This window comes from Zosterops lateralis (assembly GCF_965231275.1).
Source record: "Zosterops lateralis genome assembly, chromosome: 7".
Taxonomy (NCBI): domain Eukaryota; kingdom Metazoa; phylum Chordata; class Aves; order Passeriformes; family Zosteropidae; genus Zosterops; species Zosterops lateralis.
In genome coordinates, this window is record NC_139767.1 from 32,671,800 (window position 1) to 32,689,362 (window position 17,563).

The following is a 17,563-nucleotide window of genomic DNA, read 5'->3' on the forward strand; positions in this document are numbered from 1 at the left end:
CCTGGGTGGACCTGCTGGTGTAAGGCTTTTCCTGGAGTCAGTATCCTGGCTCTGGGTGCCCCTGCTTGTACCTGCTGGTGGAAAGCCTGTCCTGGTGTAAATATCCCAGCAGAAGGGTGTAGCTGCCTGGAGAAAGGTTATTCACTTTGATAATACTGGCTGGTATTTCCTTGATCTGCCTTTTCTTCCTCTACAGATTATTTTCTTAGGTCTGGTTTTGCTAAGAAAATGTAAAATATCTTCTTTAGAACTTTTTTTTTTTTTTTTTTGAGTAGTTTCTTTCCAATTTTTGTATGGCATATCAGATGCTGAGTCTCATTCATCAGAACTACAAAATGCTTAAATAGTGTGGTGTAAGAAGTAGTAGGATGTTGTCTATATTGCTTGGAAACAGCTGTGCAGACAGCCATCCAGTGTGGATTGACTACCTAAACATTATTTCTCTAAATTGGACATTTTTTCAGAATACTATAGTGGAATTTGGAATGTGCTGTAATATTATCTTGGTTAAGTTCAAGATGGTAAATCAAAAGGCTCTCTTAAGGGGGAGCAAATGGGGCTAAACCAGTGGCAGTGATGAGATGTTCTCACAGTGATTACTTGGGTTCTCAGGGGAAACTGTGCGGAACTGTGCAATGGAAATAAATCACATTGTGGCACCCATCAGTGTGCTGTGTATTGCTTTTCTTAAGCAGGTCTTGGAGTAAGGAGCATACTAAACCCTGAAAGGCTCTTGTCTGGGCAGAGAAAGAAAAGGAACACCTTTAGGATGACAATAGAGAGAGAGAGAGTGACAGAATGGGAAAGAGAGTAATTTGTTTTACCAGCACCGAGGTGGAGGTATTCTAAAAATGTATAAAAGAACAGAATAAGGTGTATGTACATAGAATCCATTCATAGAGACTTCTTATTGTTTTTACCCTCCAATCTCCATGTTAATACCTTTGGGTGAAAGAATAAATAATTATTTGTGCTGTGGAGAAATGGTTTTTGGGCTCATTTTAATGGGAAGTGTCACAGTGTTGTGGAAGGGAAAGAATTAGAGGTGTTGTGTTAACAGGGTTGGGAAGCAGAGGCAATAGCCCAGAGAGCTATTTTGGGACTGGGTGATTTCATCCAGGAGGAGAAAAAGGCTGCATAATCCCTTCCCCAAACAGGTGAATACAGAGGAGACAGAGGAGCCCAAAGATCAGCTCGTTCTGCCACTTTTAACGCAAATTGGTTGTTTTAACTCAGGTATTAACAAAAAAACTACTGGAAAATTCATGCAATTTGTTTTAATTTTATAATTTGGAATAATTGTGATCAATAAGTGGGCTCCCTTATGGTTATAAGCTCTCATCACCAATAAAAATTACTTTGTATTGTTCCCCTGGGGTTTTAATTGCATTAAGAAATGATTTGCCCTAATAAACTTCCCCAGTCTGTGATAATTATAATCAAATAAGATATCCATATAAAAGCACAGAATTATGCTGAAGCAAATGCAATCTTGATCATTAATTAGTGAATTATCAGAGGCCTTGCAGATGGCAGTCGTTTGGTGCTTTTCAGACTGAAGCCTGACCATTGCAGCCTCAGCTGTGTGTTGCAAATTTTTCTTTTAGTTACTCCTGTATCAGTAGACACCCCTGAGTGTGTTTATATACATGTGTTGCATGTAGTTCCCAGCTGTTTTTCATATGTGGGAATGTCACCAGGAAGGGTATTTGTTGTTTCAGTAAGACTGTGAACCCTGCACAGTGCTTTAAAAAGCAGAGAAATGAATAAAGCTGCAGTTCATGGCAGGAAAAATACAGAACAGCAGTTCACAGGCAGTGGTAAAGAAGAAGCTTGTAGAAACTGCTGAATTTTTTGAGTTCTGTGAAGCAGAGGAGTTCATGTTTGGTGGCAGATTGTGCCATGTTTCAGTGGCAACATAGGGAAATGACATTTCTTCCCTGTGAGGGTGGTGAGGCACTGGGACAGGTTGCCAGAGGAGTTGTGGATGACCCTGGAAGTGTTTTAGACGAGGCTGGAGCAACCTGATGTAGTGAAAAGTGTCCCATGGCAGAGGTTGGATGAGATGGTCTTTAAAATCCTTCCAACCCAAACTCTGATTTTACGAAATGAATGACTGAGGAGAGAAAGAAGAATGGACTCTGTATTTGGCAGCCAGCAGTGAAATCAAAGCTGTGCTCTGACTCTGTGTTGAGCCACCACGTTTGGTTTTGTGTGGCCTCTCACAGGACAAGGTGGGAGAATCGATGCGTTGCAGCTCTGGACACGTTGATACCAACCCAAGTTCTGCCAACATGGAAATGTTTGAAATGAGGTGCAAGTTTAAAGCACAATATGCTTCCCATCTCTGGAGTCCTTGGAGAAATACTGAACCCACAAAAAAAAAATGAATCCAAGGACAGGTGAGCTCATCTGTCAGACTCCTGTGAGATGCTGCCATCAAAAGTGTTTAGAGCACAGCTTTATTTACAGAGAATGCCAGCCAGAACTAAAGATCAGGAGCATCATTAAACCAAATTATCTTAATCTAATGACACATGACTCTCTTGTGTGTGGCATCAAGATAGAATGTGACATTTTTGTCTTACAGTAAGTTCCCCTCTAGTCAAATGGGCATCACAGCTGTCTTTGAGTTGCAGGAAGACTTTGATTCCTAAATCCCATAAAGTGGATTTAGGTCCCAGTTTGCCTTTTATTGATTAGAAAGTTAAATTTAATTGCTTACACAGTGTTTTTTTCCTATTTTACACATTTTATCAGTGAAATACAGGCCCGCATCTTTGACTTCAAACAATTCCATTTACATAATCAGCACATTTACCATTCTCCCTCACAGTTTGTGTATTGGTTGAGCTTGTCTGCCTGCAATGTGATCTGACCACAACAGCTAACCACTCCTCAGAGATAATTTACATTATTATTGCAATATGGATTAGGCATCAGTGGGAAGCGAGTCTGAGTCAATACAGAATTCTTTGCTGTGATTTCCTAAAGGAAATTATATAACAGCCTGATACCCATTTGGAAATTCAAAATGTTTCTGGGCAAACTGAGGTTCATCAATGAAACTTAGCAATTAATTATTAGGCATCCAAAATGTAGGGCAGAGTTAAATGAAAAACAGAGTAGGAATGTGGACTGTGCTCACCTCAAATTGACAAAACGGAGACCAGTTTGTCCCTGTTTCCCTTTGGAAGATGATGCCATGGATGCTTCTGTCAAGTGTCCACTGATCCTGACACTGCAAACCCCCTGAGTGAAAAACATGGATGTTGCAGGGAGAGATGTTTTGTCTTGCTGCAGAAGTGTTTTTCTCCTTGAGCTGGCAAACACATACGCAAAAATAGACTGGAAAAAACCGAATTCTTGTGCCTGTCCAACCAATTTATTTGTCTAGGGCATGAATTCCCTGAAGAGAGGAAATATGATGGATTCTGCAGGAAATAGCAGCTGTTCTTCCTCTTCCCTGGGGCATGGTGATCAGTAACCCCCCCCTTATTTTTTATCAGTGTGATTGGCACCCAGTGTCCTGTTCTAATGGTCCAGCTGTTGAATGCTGTAATCCCTGTTGGCCTGATGGCGCATGCTGTTGTTACTGCTGCATGCCCTTTATCTATATTCTTGATGCTGAGTTAATATTTTAATGTAGCTTGTATAAGCAATTTCATTATAATTGCATGATTTTGGAGGGTTTTTTAGGGTGACTGTAAAAAGGTGTTTTCAAGCCTCACCAAAATTTTGATAGGGAAAATCTGTTTTTTCCCCATAAATTATGAATATAGAAAGCCCTACAGACTTCTTGTTATGGATGGTTTTATTCACATATGAAACTTGAGAAGGGCTTTAGTACATCCTTAATCTAAGGAAGAATTTGTAAAATGTTCTTATTAGTTGGTATTGAAAAAAAAATAAATCAGTTTGTATCATAAGTCTCTTTGTTATGCATAGTGTTCTTCAGCTATTACATGTGAAATGAAATGAATTACTTGAAAAGATTAAGGTCTGTTGCAATACCCAAGACTCTGAACTTTGTAGTCAGGGAGCCATGGTGACTTGTTTTTCCAAGGCATTGCAGCACCTAATATATGTAAAGACTGTGAGGGCTGGTGCAAAACATCTTTATTTCTACTTACTGAGGCTGATTTATTCCCAAGACTCAGGATTTGAATCTGTTGCATTCCAGCAGACACTTGTGTGTTTGCCAGTGTTCTGGCACAGTGCCCTGCCTGGGCTGGTCTGGGGGAACCTCTTCACTGCAGTCCTGGTAGGATTTGGGGCTGCAGTTTCAGGAATAAAAGCACACAGATCTATATGGACTGAGGAGGAGAGTCCATCTCTAATATGAGTCAAAGTGTTGCAAGGCAAATTTTTTCTCCTCTTGCTCTTGCTTAAGGAGGAAGAGATAAATAAATCCAGTTAATTAATGGCAGTGTGGCTGAAGCTGTAAGAGGGTCATCATTGTTCGTCCAGATCTCATCATTGTGGAGGAGAAGAGTCATGCAGGTGAAGTTGTTACACAGTTCCCACCTTGTACACCTTTCCCTTGCTCCCATACATCCTAAGGCTGGGGGTGTTGCCTGGGGAGGTGGGAGCATCTGGAGTCTTCTCCCAGGAGAAATATGATGCTCATGTTGATGGTTTCTTCTCTAGGATCCTGCGGGAAGCTGTTCTGAAGGGCCAGGAAGATACAGGGCAATGTAGGAGTGCACACACTATTTTATTCTCTTTTTATTGCAAAGTTTGTGTGAGGCTTTCTGGACACATGGTGGGAAGCTTCTGCTTTCATAGTCTGGTGCAGACTGATGGCTTGTGGAAATAAATAAGGCTGTCTGTGGATATGGTGTGTGATCACACATCCGTCATTATCAGGGGAAAAAATCTTTGGGCAGCAACTTTTATAACCAGGCAAATTTAGATAAATGGAAATGGTGACTGAGTAATCATTAATACTGTTTTTGCATGAGTAAAAATGAACGTGGAAGAGTATTTAGTTGCTAAGTTTACCTGTCAAGAGTGTTTTATTGGTTTAAGTTAGAATACGTGGAATAATGGGAATATGGTGCAGTGGAGTGGTTTGGGAAGAGTGAGGGGACAACTAACTGGTCTTTGGGTAAAAGAACCTATGACAATGCAGCCTACAATGCAGCAATGCCTTAGAGTGAGCAAGCTCAGAGGTCAGGAGGTGTTTTCTCTGTTCTTAAGGCATTAAAGTAGAAACAGTTCAAAATTAGCATAACAGCTTTAAGAAAGGATTTTAAAAACACACATCCTGTGAACAGTAAATATTGTTTAAAGAAATTGGAATTTTTGTTTGTTTTAAAAAGACCTAAAGTTTATGCAGATTACTAGCCATATACAGCCTGGTTTTGCTTTTAGTTTATACTTTTTGGAACACCCTTTCTATGTGTGCAGAGCAGTATCAAGATTAGATATAAACTAAAAATCTTTCTGCATCATCGCAGAAGGAATACAAGTCATTTAAGATCAATTTTCAAAGATGATGAATATCTTGAATTTCTAAACTTCAGATAGGGCAGACTGTAAATGTTTTAAACATGTAATGAATATGGATTGCATTTTCTTAGCTCCCTTTTCTTCATTGATTTCTGCATTTGACCAGTCATTTCTCTTTGTATATGTAAAATATATGGCTTACTGTTCAAAGGATCCCAAATCAAATTGGCTTTACTTACCTCAGAATATTCTGAATAAAGTTTATTATGGGAATCGTAAGAAAGGAATAGACATTTATAATAGAATACTGTTTCCAAGTGGCTTCATTGAATTAAAGAATTCCTAGTGGAATTAAAACTCAATTAAGAGCAGTTATGTCAGTATCCTTAGTGGGAAAGCCAATTTTTCTTATTTCGCAGAAGTACCAGTCTGATTTGTCTACAGCTGAGTGTTCCCCATCTGCTGTGGGTGCAGACAGGTTTCCTGTGGCTGGTGGATAGTTACACAAACTCTACTCTGAACTTTGCAATTCTTTAAACCAGGAGAGAAGACCCAAGAGCTGGATTTCCTTCTGGAAAAGCCCTGATAGCCCTCCCCGTTTCTTAAGGAATTTCTTTCTGTAGCAGTTTCTTGTTTTCCTGTGGTGATACTGAATCTTCATGTACTGGTTAATGAACCAGCTGGGGCATGCTAATGAGCTGGTTCATATGGAGACAGCTTACTCATATAAAACAGCAAAACTAAAAGCCACTTGAAATCTGTGGTTCAGGATTATTAGCTAAGTGTTTTTATTGCCCTGTTGCCCAAAATCACTCCTCATTCTGCCTGTCTGCGTTACTCTCAGGGGATTTGGGAATAATTAGGTTACCAGATTTCAGTGTTCTGTCCATTGCCTGTGATAATCTGATCTTCAGAAGTGTCCCCAGCCTCCATCATGACCTCCAAGGCAGTGGAAGTGTCTCCTGAGGGAAGGGTTGGGAGCTGGCTCCGATATTTCAGAACCCATGGTATGGTAATCGTGACATTTTACATATGCTTCTGGTGTGCTGGATACAGACTGAGCAGGAAAACACAGATTGAGTCCAAAATGTGAGCAGAATGGGATAATTGGGATATTAATATCTCACAGCACATATTTATATGTCTGTCTGTGTGTACTTAAATATTTGACATCAGTTATGTGCATTATGCACATTCACACATATATCTTTTTCCTTTTATTAAATAATTTATGATTTTTCTTAATCAGATGTGTCTTAAGATATGAAGGGGAAAGGGATATTTTTCTTGGCTTATCTTTTCTGCCATTGCTGAGCTTTAGCAGGTCTTGGAAGGTTCCTTTGATAGCATCTCCTTTCAGTCAGGATTTTTGGGCTCATCCTCTCCTTTGATTAAACACTGGGGCAGCAACATCTTCTGTCAATATTTAGTAAGTTGAGGGATTTCAGGTGCTATCTGATGAACCTAAATGTGACCTAAATTGAACTGAAAGCAGCTTGAGGCAGGAATGGCTTTTTATCTTCTTGAATCGTGTTTGAAGTTGTGCTAGTTCTTGGAGGCGTATTTAAATTAATAACCACTGCATTATCTTGACAATGCTGGTAGAGATAATGTGGGATTTCCATTATTCTGGCCTGGTTTTCCATCATTTCCCAGTTACAGCGAGGATGATGAATGAACATCACCAAGAAATTATATTTTAAAACATTAGTTTTGCCGTGTGGTGGCACAGGGAACCAGAGATGATTACCGGGGCTGATGTTTAACTTAAAATTATCTAAACATTTTTACTTGACCCCTTTATATCAAGGTAAACCCAAGGCAGGCTTAGTTTATGCAGGTATCTCAGGCAGTCATGACATCAGTGTGTTAGATTTATTGTGCAGGCTAAAAGATCATTTTATACATTCAATAGAACCGCTCAGGAGTACAGAAGAGGACTCTTTGCAGCTGGATCTTCATGCAAATATCTTTATTTGCAGTGTAAAACAGTAGAACAGATAGGTGCTCTTGTGCAAATTACTAGCACTGTTTGTAAATATCTCTGCAATTGAAAGCAGCAGAAGTGCCAGATGTGTAATTACATTAGCACAGATATTCTACAGAAAGCTGCTTCTGTGAAACAGAAACAAGCTTAATGTGAAAATCTTTGCTTTTGAGAGCACGCATGCTATGCACATCATTAACCTGTTAATTAAATCTATTAAGGGCTTCGTTTTCGGAGGCCTTGTTAAATGATTACTTATGTGTAAGAACGTCTGTTTCTAAAAAATGTTCCAGTTGCAAAGTGTGGCCTGACATTGTGATAGCAGATGCCTTTGTTTGGATGTGAAATACACCTACAGCATATGTGCATCTGTAACTGATATTTTCCCATGTCACCGTTCTTTTATTTCAAAAAGTCAGGGCGTGAGATCTTTTATGGGAACAGTGACCAGCTTTCCAAGTTCAAGATTGTTCATCTCTGCTCAGCAAACAGAAAAGCTGAAAGCTGCCTGCCACATCTGGTAGTGGTTTTTGAGAGAAATGTGAGGCTGTGCTAGGAAAAGCAGCCTCAGGATTAGGTATTATCAGCTGCCTAAACGTCTCAGAGGAGATGGTTTTATCCCTTGTGCTGAAGCTGTGGAAATGTAAGTAAAGGTGTCCATCTGTTAGGATTTCAGTGATAGATGAAGGCCATTCAGAAATGCAAACCCACTATAAATTCAGGATAGTGTGAGCAAAACACCTGCCAAAGAGGGAGTGAAGATCTACCAGTCTGCTAAGGCTGACTCCTGAGTACTGCAGGGTGCAGTTTGATGTTTGAACACACTTCCATCTTTAACTTACTGGAACTGATGTTCTTCTTTCAGTTTTCTTTATTTCAGAAGTGCAAATATTGAAAAAGAGCATCCCAAACTCTGCCCCTTCCCCTAAACGTGCTTGTTCCCAGCCTGGAGTGTGGGTTAACACCTTGCAGGGCTTGAAACTCTTGGGCTCCTGGTAAGGGTCTGATACAATTTATGGCCCAAACAATGGTACTCTCTTCTCTCTTTGTCCTTGGAGCATTACTGGCTTTTGCTCCTTTGGAATTAATCTCAGCTGGAAAAGGAAAAAAAATTAAATTAAAATTAAAACTTGTAGAAAATTTCATGGGTTAATACAGCCCCTGGATCTCAGTGTGGCCTGATGTTCAGATCTTAATCTGACCATATTTAGCTCTCACTTACCTGCATGTGCAGTCGTTTGGAATGATGCCTGGCAAAATCTGTCTCCAGATGGGATGGAGATTTTTCTTTCTTCACACACTCATCCAGATACAATGTACTTGGTTATATTTTGTAATTCTTGGCACAAGATTCCCAAGATTTTTCTTATCTTAACACCTGCAAGCCTGAATGAGGCAATGTAATCATGTTCCCCGAGTGCAAACTGAAGCATTTTAGTATTCTGTTCTGCTGTCAAGAAGCAGAATTTATGATGTGATGGGAGTTATTTCAATTAGGACATTATTTTCTTTTTTCTTGCTTTCCTATTACATTAATTAATTTCCCCCCTCTCCAAATTGAACTTTGTGAACTTGAACTGGATTTAGATTTTTTTTTTTTTTTGCGGGGAGCGGGGGGGAGGGTGGGAGATGGTTTTGGGTTGGTTTGTTTTTTTTTTTTTAGTGTGTGCCTGTCCTTCTTCCCTGAAGGGAAAACCACTGGCATCTCAAAACTTTCACCCTGCTATGCACTGGAAACTGGAGCTCTTTGTCCCTCTCAGATTGCTCAGCCACCCTCCTGTCAGCAGCCAGTGCTCCCAGTGTCTGTGGCACAATCAAACTGATTTAATGCTGGAGAACACTTATATTCCATGTTTAGGCATAGCTACTCATTTGGTTTATTCCTGCACAGCTATTTCCACACAACACAGCGAGTTGTGCTTTTTAAAAACTCTTTTCCTCGAGAATATGGAATATCTAGAGTAAATGGAAATTTAATGATTAATAATTGAAAGGGGATAATTAAATATGGACGGTAAATAAAGTGAAAATGCCCAGTAAAAGCAATTTGTACAGTTCTACAATAACCTCGGTCCAGTTTTTATAGAATTGATAATGCACATGTTTAAAAATAGAACATTTCACATGAATTAATTATGCTGTTGCCAGGGAATTGTTATTATAGGTGTTCTCCATCTTTGCAGAAATACTAATTAGCAGCTATTGGGCTCCATGGGGCTCCTGCCCGTTGTATTGTATAACTCTTCTATAATGTTTATTAGGAATAATCAGTGGCCCATATGGTTGAGAAGGTATTTCTGTAGAAGTACACGATGTCTGTGTTTCACCTTTCCTTGTTCCAGGCGCTGTGGGCAGCCCCACTTCTGCTCCAGAGCAAGGGGACAGGGGCTGCTCCAAGTGGGACTCACCAGAGGTCTCACCTGGAGAACTTGCCCAGGACACATCTGTAGGTACATCAGCTCTGCAGGAGGCTGAAGGACACCTAAAGCAGCTCCTCTGTCTCACCCCAGCCAGACTTGGTAGCACCTCCATGAGCAGCTCTGGGTTTTGATTCCTTTACCATCACATACTGCTGGCTGCAGCAGCTGAAAATGTATGTGGGCTTCTGGGCTGTGGTGGGTTATGAAATATGTAACTTGGAAATAGGATGAAGCTGAGCAGAAAAATTATAGTTCTCCCTTAAAATGATGTCTGGAGGGGGATGCATGTATTTCTGTGATAATGTGCTTGTGAAGTAAATTTGGATACTTCAGAAAGGTTTTGCAGGTGTGCAGATTGCTGTATTATTTCACAACTTTTTTCTCTGAAACAGATTTTAATTTTGCTGTTATTTCAATGAACAAACATAATTTAGGCTTCATGAAAGGCCAAGAAAATTAGAAACTGCAGTTGCCACAATTTGGAAGAGAGGTTGGGCTGGATCTTTGGTGTTTGCTGGGTAATGAATTATTACAGAACTAAAATAAGAATCCTCTGTGTGTCTTGGAGCTCGAATAAGGACATGTTGAACTGGTGCCAGTGCCTCCCCCCAGCTGTCCCACCAAAGCCTTGTCTCAGAGCAGTGAACCTTTGACAGAAAGTTTCTTATCTTGGTTTCCTCAGGAGTCCATGAGTGACAGTCTTCCCTGTCTTCATGGGTTCTTCCCTGTGAGGGTGGGGAGGCCCTGGCACAGGCAGTTCAGAGAAAATGTGGCTGCCCCATTTCCCTGGAAGTGTTCCAGGCCAGGTTGGACAGGGCTTGGTGTTACCTGGTCTAGTGGAAAGGAAATTGGAATTGAGATTGTGTTTATGGCCCCTATCAACTCAAAGCATTCCGTGATTTTATGATCTTGGTGGTGTTTGCTGAGGTTCCTTGTGAAGATGCAGATGAGGTGGATTCTACAGAGCTGAGTGAATCCCAGCTGGGCTGTTAGCAGAACATGGACTGAGGTGACACCTAAGCTTTCCATACTTGAAGAATATCTCAGAGTGACTGCCTGTGTGAAGGGCAGCAAGGAGAGGGCAGTGTGTGGGAGAAGCAGGAAAACCTCTGTGTGAATCCTGCTGGTATGAAAGCAGTGGTGTAGGGAGCTGTATCCAACTGGAGAGACTTCTGAATCACGCAGTTCCTGGAGCCAAGTAAGAAATAAACCCCATTCACAAATATCTCTCTCTTCTTTCTACTTCTCTGCAGATATCAGAGTGGACCTCCTCAACTTCTTGTTTCATTTTGCTTGAAGTGATCTGAGATTTCCTGTGGACTTGAGAAAAGATTAAAGTGTAACTGGGGGCTAACAATGTGTCCAGCAATGCCCATGATTTCCCCATGGCCCCCACTGGTAAACCGCTGTTTGTGTTACAGGAGGTGCTCTGTAACCTGTCTTGTGTTGATTTTGGTTTTGGATTTTTTTTTTTGCCCCACTGAGAAATAACAGTTCCTGTTGGGGATTACAAGCCCCAGAGTCAAGATGGAGTGACTGAAGAAACATTTCTTTTGCTCTTAAGGTTACATTTACAAACACCTTACAAAGGCTATTATGTTTTAAAAAGAATCGGTTTCCATAGATGTTTGGAATTCCAAAAAGGCCAGAGTTTGATTATAGCTATTTATAATTCCAGTACTGAGGTGGTTTTAATCTCACATGCAGTAAACAATTTAGAGTTGTAATCTGTTGATAAGATCTATTTATTCTTTTTGTTTTTCAGTACAGAAGCTTATATACATTATGGTCTCCTAATATTCACTGCTGTCAAGAGCAGAAATCTGTTCTCACAGACCCTCAGAATGTGTTGGATGAATATGGCAGAAATGTTTTGAGATGTGTGAGGGTATTTTTTATTTTTCTATTCTTTAATTGAGAGTTGAAAGGAAAGAATATTTTTCCCTGGGCTGTCTCTGGGGTGTGGGCACATGATTGAGTAGCTCAGCTAATACCGTTTACATTAGTTCTTAATATTGGGAAGCCCTGCCTTCCAGTGCCAAGGGGTTAGTAAATCTCTGTATTTCCATAAACAGCAGTGTTCATTACATTCTGCTGCAGAACGTCTTTCTTGCTGGAGTGTGTCTTGAGTGTTGCAGCATATGGATAATAAGGGAAAAACCTGAAATGTAAAATTGGAACAAACTGCTGCATGGCTGTAAGTCACTAAATTTCACATTTATTCAGATCTGAAATAAGATGAATAACTAAGCTGCTGAATTGCTCATTTGTGTAGGTCATGAAAGTTTAAAAAAGTGCTGCAGATATTTAAAATTAATTCCAGGAATCAGAGGAATTTTTTATGCCCTGTGTGACACACTGCAGATAGAACAATAGTCTTTTGTATAGAATCCTTCATACAGATTATAGTACAAAGGGATTTAATGAATTGCTGTTAATAATAAATAGGAAAATAATTGAGAGACTTAAGAACAGGCTAGAAAAATAATCTATATTTTGGCTGAGATGTGGCAGTAGATGCAGGGCAAAGAGGCAGGAGGGCTCTTTTAGAAAGTGAGGGAATGGGCAGTTCAGCCAACTGCAGCAATACTAACATTTCTTTGTATTATGAAATACTGAAACAGACCAGATCTGGTGTCTTAGACTCCAAAGATTTTAGCCTGTTTAGTCTGCAAGAAAAGATGTGGCTGTAGGATCCTTATCTAAATCTTTAGAATTGCTTTTCTTGGCATGATGTGCCAAGAACCACAATGCCTTTGTATCACGCCAAGAAAAAAAACATTGGTGAGGAGCTGTGTTGTAGTTTGTATGATCTTCAATAGTTTAGGCTTTTGAGAAATAAATATACGTCCAGATCTCATAAAACATGCATAATTCTCATAAAATTGCATTAAAATTACATAAATCTCATAAAACCTCCTCATAAAACAACCAGTTATTCTGATGAAACGCACTCAGTGGAATTTATTTTTTGTCTCTTACTAACAGTGAAGATTAATTAGCTGTAGTGCCTTTAGAAATAGGTTCATGTGTTCTCCGAGTCAGTTGTTACCTGTTCTCAGAATTCATGGGCTGAGCTGGAGCTTGGCACTTCCCATAACCTTGCTCTGGTGGAAGGATGACATTCAGAGGGATTCTGGAACATTTCAAGCAGAAGTATTCAATTAAAGTGAATGCTGCAGGGATTTTGGGGAGTTATGTCACGTCTGGTGGAGTTACTCCTCAGTAAATGAAGTTGTATGTCTTTGTTATGATGGATAAGAATTAGGAGATTCTGTTCAAAAGCAAGTTGTTAAGGTCTTGAACAATCGCTCCTAAATTTGATAATTAAACTGAAAGAGAAGGTAAAAATGGGTAGTAAATAGGACTATTCCAATGGTTGTCCATTAATTTTTTCAGTGTTCCTTCACTGGAGCATATCTATTATCTGATACAAATTACTAACACAATATTCTATTTTACTGATTACTCATCTTCTGCTAAGTTTGCAAATCAGAGCATAGCAACAGGGACAGAGTCATTGTGGGAGATGCTTATTATTGAATGAATTCTTCGATGGTGAAATGGTTTCAATTAAGCTAAAATGTCACAATAAACAGAGCTTAATTATTCTGGCAATTCTTATGAAGTAATAACATACTTACTAAGCAGCTTTTATTGGGATTCCTCTTCTGAGTTTGGTGTTCAGTGGTGTTTTATTTTGTCTGTAAAGTGTAATTATTGCCTGTATAGCCTTCTTGCCTTATGTGTGTGTGACCTGTGTGTCAGAGAGCAGATGTCACTGCATCCTTTTCAGACACAATTATGGTGCAATTGTAGGTAGGTCTAGTTGGCAGGAAAAACAAATCAGTGCACAGTGCATCAAATCAACTCCAGTTGCTGTGTTATTGCATGTTTTGAAAGGGGTTAGAGAAGCTGTATGAGGTGATAGTACAGCTCTTTCTGGCTGATAAAAGATGAGAAACAGAACAATGTGTAATTTGGCTTTAATAGATTGTCTTGACTTACTAATCCCTTTCATGTCATTGCTTTTAGTGTTACAGATGACCTGAAAGAAACAGTGGGATGTCTTTGTTCACAGTTGTTCATAAACAAAGACACCTCATCTATCTGTTACGATTTTTGTGTGAGCCCAGCAAGTTTTGTTTCACTTCTCATTTTTGGAAATAGTGATTTGGTTGAACTTCACTTTGGCTTGGCTGACTGAGGAAGTTATTCATGCTGCTGTGTGTTTATTGGTACTTAGCAAATCTCAGTGTTCTTTATTAGTGAAAACCTTTTTTTTTTTTTGGCATCCTGCTGGTGGAAGCCTTGCTTTCAGTTAAATGCTCCTACATAGAGAAACCCAGGTTGAAGAGGACCGCAGGAGGTCATCTGGTTGAACCTTGTCACAGAGCAGGTTCAGCGTTGAAAGCACACCAGGTTCCTCAGGGTTTGTTTGGTGAGATCTTGGAAACCTGCAAGGATGAGGTTTTGTAGTCCTTTGGGGCAGCCTTTTCCCAGGGTTATCCTCACAGCAGTGAGGTTTTTACTTACACCCACCTTGGAGCCTCCCTCTTTCCATGTAAATCCACAGTTTCTTTCTCCCATCCATGTCCTGCTGTGATCAAACATCTGATTAGGTTACAACACATTAGAGACAGACTTATCAATCCTTTATCTTCATATTATTGTACTTCCTATAGACAGATCACTGTTAAATTAATTTCCTTTTGTTTAGTTGTCTTCTTCAATTACCAGTGGCCTTCCATTCTAGATGGGGAGTTTTAGAGCACATTTCTGAAGTTCAGGCTTCTGATGCCTAAATTCCAGTGGGTTTATAACACAGTTATTATTATAATTCACAGTGTGCTGAGATGTTTCTTTTAATTGACTCAGATATATTTTGAGAAAAGTGTAAATTTAATATGAGCCTTCTAAAAATAATTAAATTCTAATTACAAAGTGGACTATTGACTAGGAAGTATTTACAGCTTTCTCCTCATTTAAGCTACTGAACAGGATATTTAACTTAGCAGGGAAACATTGTGGATAAGTTTACTGCCACGTCCTGAGGAGATTGTCAGGAAGTGAAAAAAAATCTATAGTAATGGGTTTTGCATCTGATTTTTGGCTTTCTTTTTCATGCTTCTTTTTCTGGTATGCCAAGAGCAGTCTTTGTTTTTAGCATGTTTGCCAGGGAATAATTGCAAATTGTAATGTGTCCAACGACAGTGTAATTACTTACAAGTTCTTGCTTGTGGGCTTTTTTTTTTTTTTTTGTAATTTTTCATTCTAAATTCACATCTGACTTTAAATAATGGCCAGTTCTTGCTTCTGGCTTCAGCTGAGTGTCTCACTCCTGTGAGGAGTGATCATTCTGCTGTTCATGAGTAGAGCAGTTCATGAGCAGCACCAGGAGTGTATAAAAAGTACTAAAGAGAGGAGTTCTGTGCAGTAGGGAGAGATCAGTGGTGGGTTTGATGAGTGATTTTATCTGCTCCAACTGTTTGGCATTCCTCCATTGAGGGGTTTAATGCTATTTTTAATGCAATTCACTATCTTAAGAAATAGTAAATCCTTGATTGGTTCTTGGTGTTTCAAGGTCCTATTGATGTGTAAAAAATACTGTTCTGTTCAATGCTAAGGGGAAATAATTTTTAAATTTTTTTTTCTTTAAATAAAACTGGTGAAAATGAAACTTCTCCTGTATGGAAACTTCCACATCTCAAAAAACTAAACTGCCTTTGCTGAAGTGCTGCACAGAAATAAATAAGTTCATGATACAATTAGGTTTTAATGCTTAATCATTGGTACTTTTCTCTGTTAATAAAAAGCCACCCAGGAGTTGAGGTCTGAATTTTGACTATTATCTTTAGATGACAGTATTTACATAATCTGGTGTCTGGTTTCAAATCTTGGTGGCATTAGAAAAGAATATTCTGTTAGATCAAGGTGAAGTACCAAGGATGGATGTTTAAGTTATCAATGGGTCTCTTCTCTGTAACTGAACTTCAAAAGCATATTTAAAGATTACTTATTTTTTTTTAACTTAGTTTTTTAAGCACACCAGATTCTGTTGAAAGCCTGTAATTAGAGTAGGACAGCTTGTAGAGCACACTAGAGTTTGATGCTCCTTTTTCCCATTCAAGATACCTGTCATGGCTGAGTCCTTACCTTGGGCTGATGTCTTTTGGTGTGAAACAGAGGCGTAAAAAGGACAAAGATTTTTGCACATAGCCTGAGGGATTCAGCAAGAGCTGGAGCTGTCTAAACCTCGAAGACTCTGCAATCCCTTCTTGCCCCACCACTGCTGAAGGTGCCTGAGCTGAAGCCCTGGCTTGAAGGATGGGGCAGGAGGAACATGGGATCTATTGGAAAAGAAGTTTAGTTATATCCAGTTCCTATCTGCTTTCCCTCCTTTCCTAAGAATAAAAAAGATCAGGAGTTTTTATTTATTTACCTTAATTTTTCATTACGCGATGTCAAGCCCTTGTCTCTGGAGGATCAACTCCTCCATTCACAGAGAAAGAAAAATGGGATTGCCAACAAAACCACCATTGCCTGAACAAAATACCTGGGATTATAATTGGAGCTGTTATGGGACTGGTTTTGGTTTTTGTGTGTGTTTGGTTTTGTAGTGTGAACATGTAACTGACTCCGGTAGTTTTAAAATCAATATTTAAAAATATTGACTGCAGTAGCATTGCTCAATATAAATCAACTTATTTGCTGCAAGTTCATTTCCTGCCTTGAGAAAGTAGAAAAGATAGGCCAGTTGCAGTGTATTTCCAGGCAAGAATTACATATGCAATGTTTGTACTGAACAAAATGGCTCTTTTATGAGGTATTGGAAAGTTTTTAAACTTAGGAATGAGATAACACCCCCTTGAGATGATCATCAAAATCCCTTTAATAGTTAAGATTCGGCCTGAGTGCTTTCCCTACCTTTGCTCTTTAGTTTGCCAGCAATTTTATACTTTATAGCTGTTATTATTTTTTTGATTTGGTGGCTTTTTATTGAATAATATTTTCACAGACAAATCATTCTATTTAGCCTTGTCTGATTGCTTTCACTTGCACATCCTCAAGTAAGATTCATATGATTACATAGGCATGTTCATGTGCTCCAGAACTCAAAATGACATTGCTGGGTTTTATTTTGGTTTTATTTCTCCTCCAGAACGATGGCTTTGCCACCTCTCCTAATGCCACGTGCTGCAAGTGGAAACGATTTACTCAGTGTACCTTGAGGGTGATTATTTTCATGTATTTATCCTCGCTGTTTTATCCCTTTTGGATGATGATTCTGCTGCTTCCCGGTTGCAGTTTATTCTGTTGACTAATTGCTCTATTAAAGACTGTTTTCCTCTTATCTAACTTGACTTTCTTTTCCTATTAGATGATTGTTCTTTTATGATCATTTTTATATTAATTTGTACAAATGAAATTAAATATTCATTTGGGATGAATTTTACTGCCGCAGAAATTAAAGGCTTGCCTTTAATTTGAAGCACTGTGAGGCATTTTCTTTTTTCCTCAGATTTCTCCAAGTGATTCAGTGATGCGAGTACACTGGGAGAAGCGACTCGCAGCCTTTAGGAGGCATTTAACCAATTTTAGGGGCCAGCTGGTAGTTATTTGCTTTTTAATACATGGCAGGATATGGCTTATATTTTATATATGATTTATATTTTTTAACACAGATAAAGAGAGGAGAAGG

The 17,563-nt window shown here is 39.2% G+C and overlaps 1 protein-coding gene across 1 annotated transcript in view; it reads left to right on the top strand.

Annotated features, from left to right (window-relative positions):
* Positions 1 to 17,563, top strand: part of THSD7B (thrombospondin type 1 domain containing 7B) — a 248,501-nt gene that overhangs the window by 33,987 nt on the left and 196,951 nt on the right. The window lies entirely within an intron of this gene.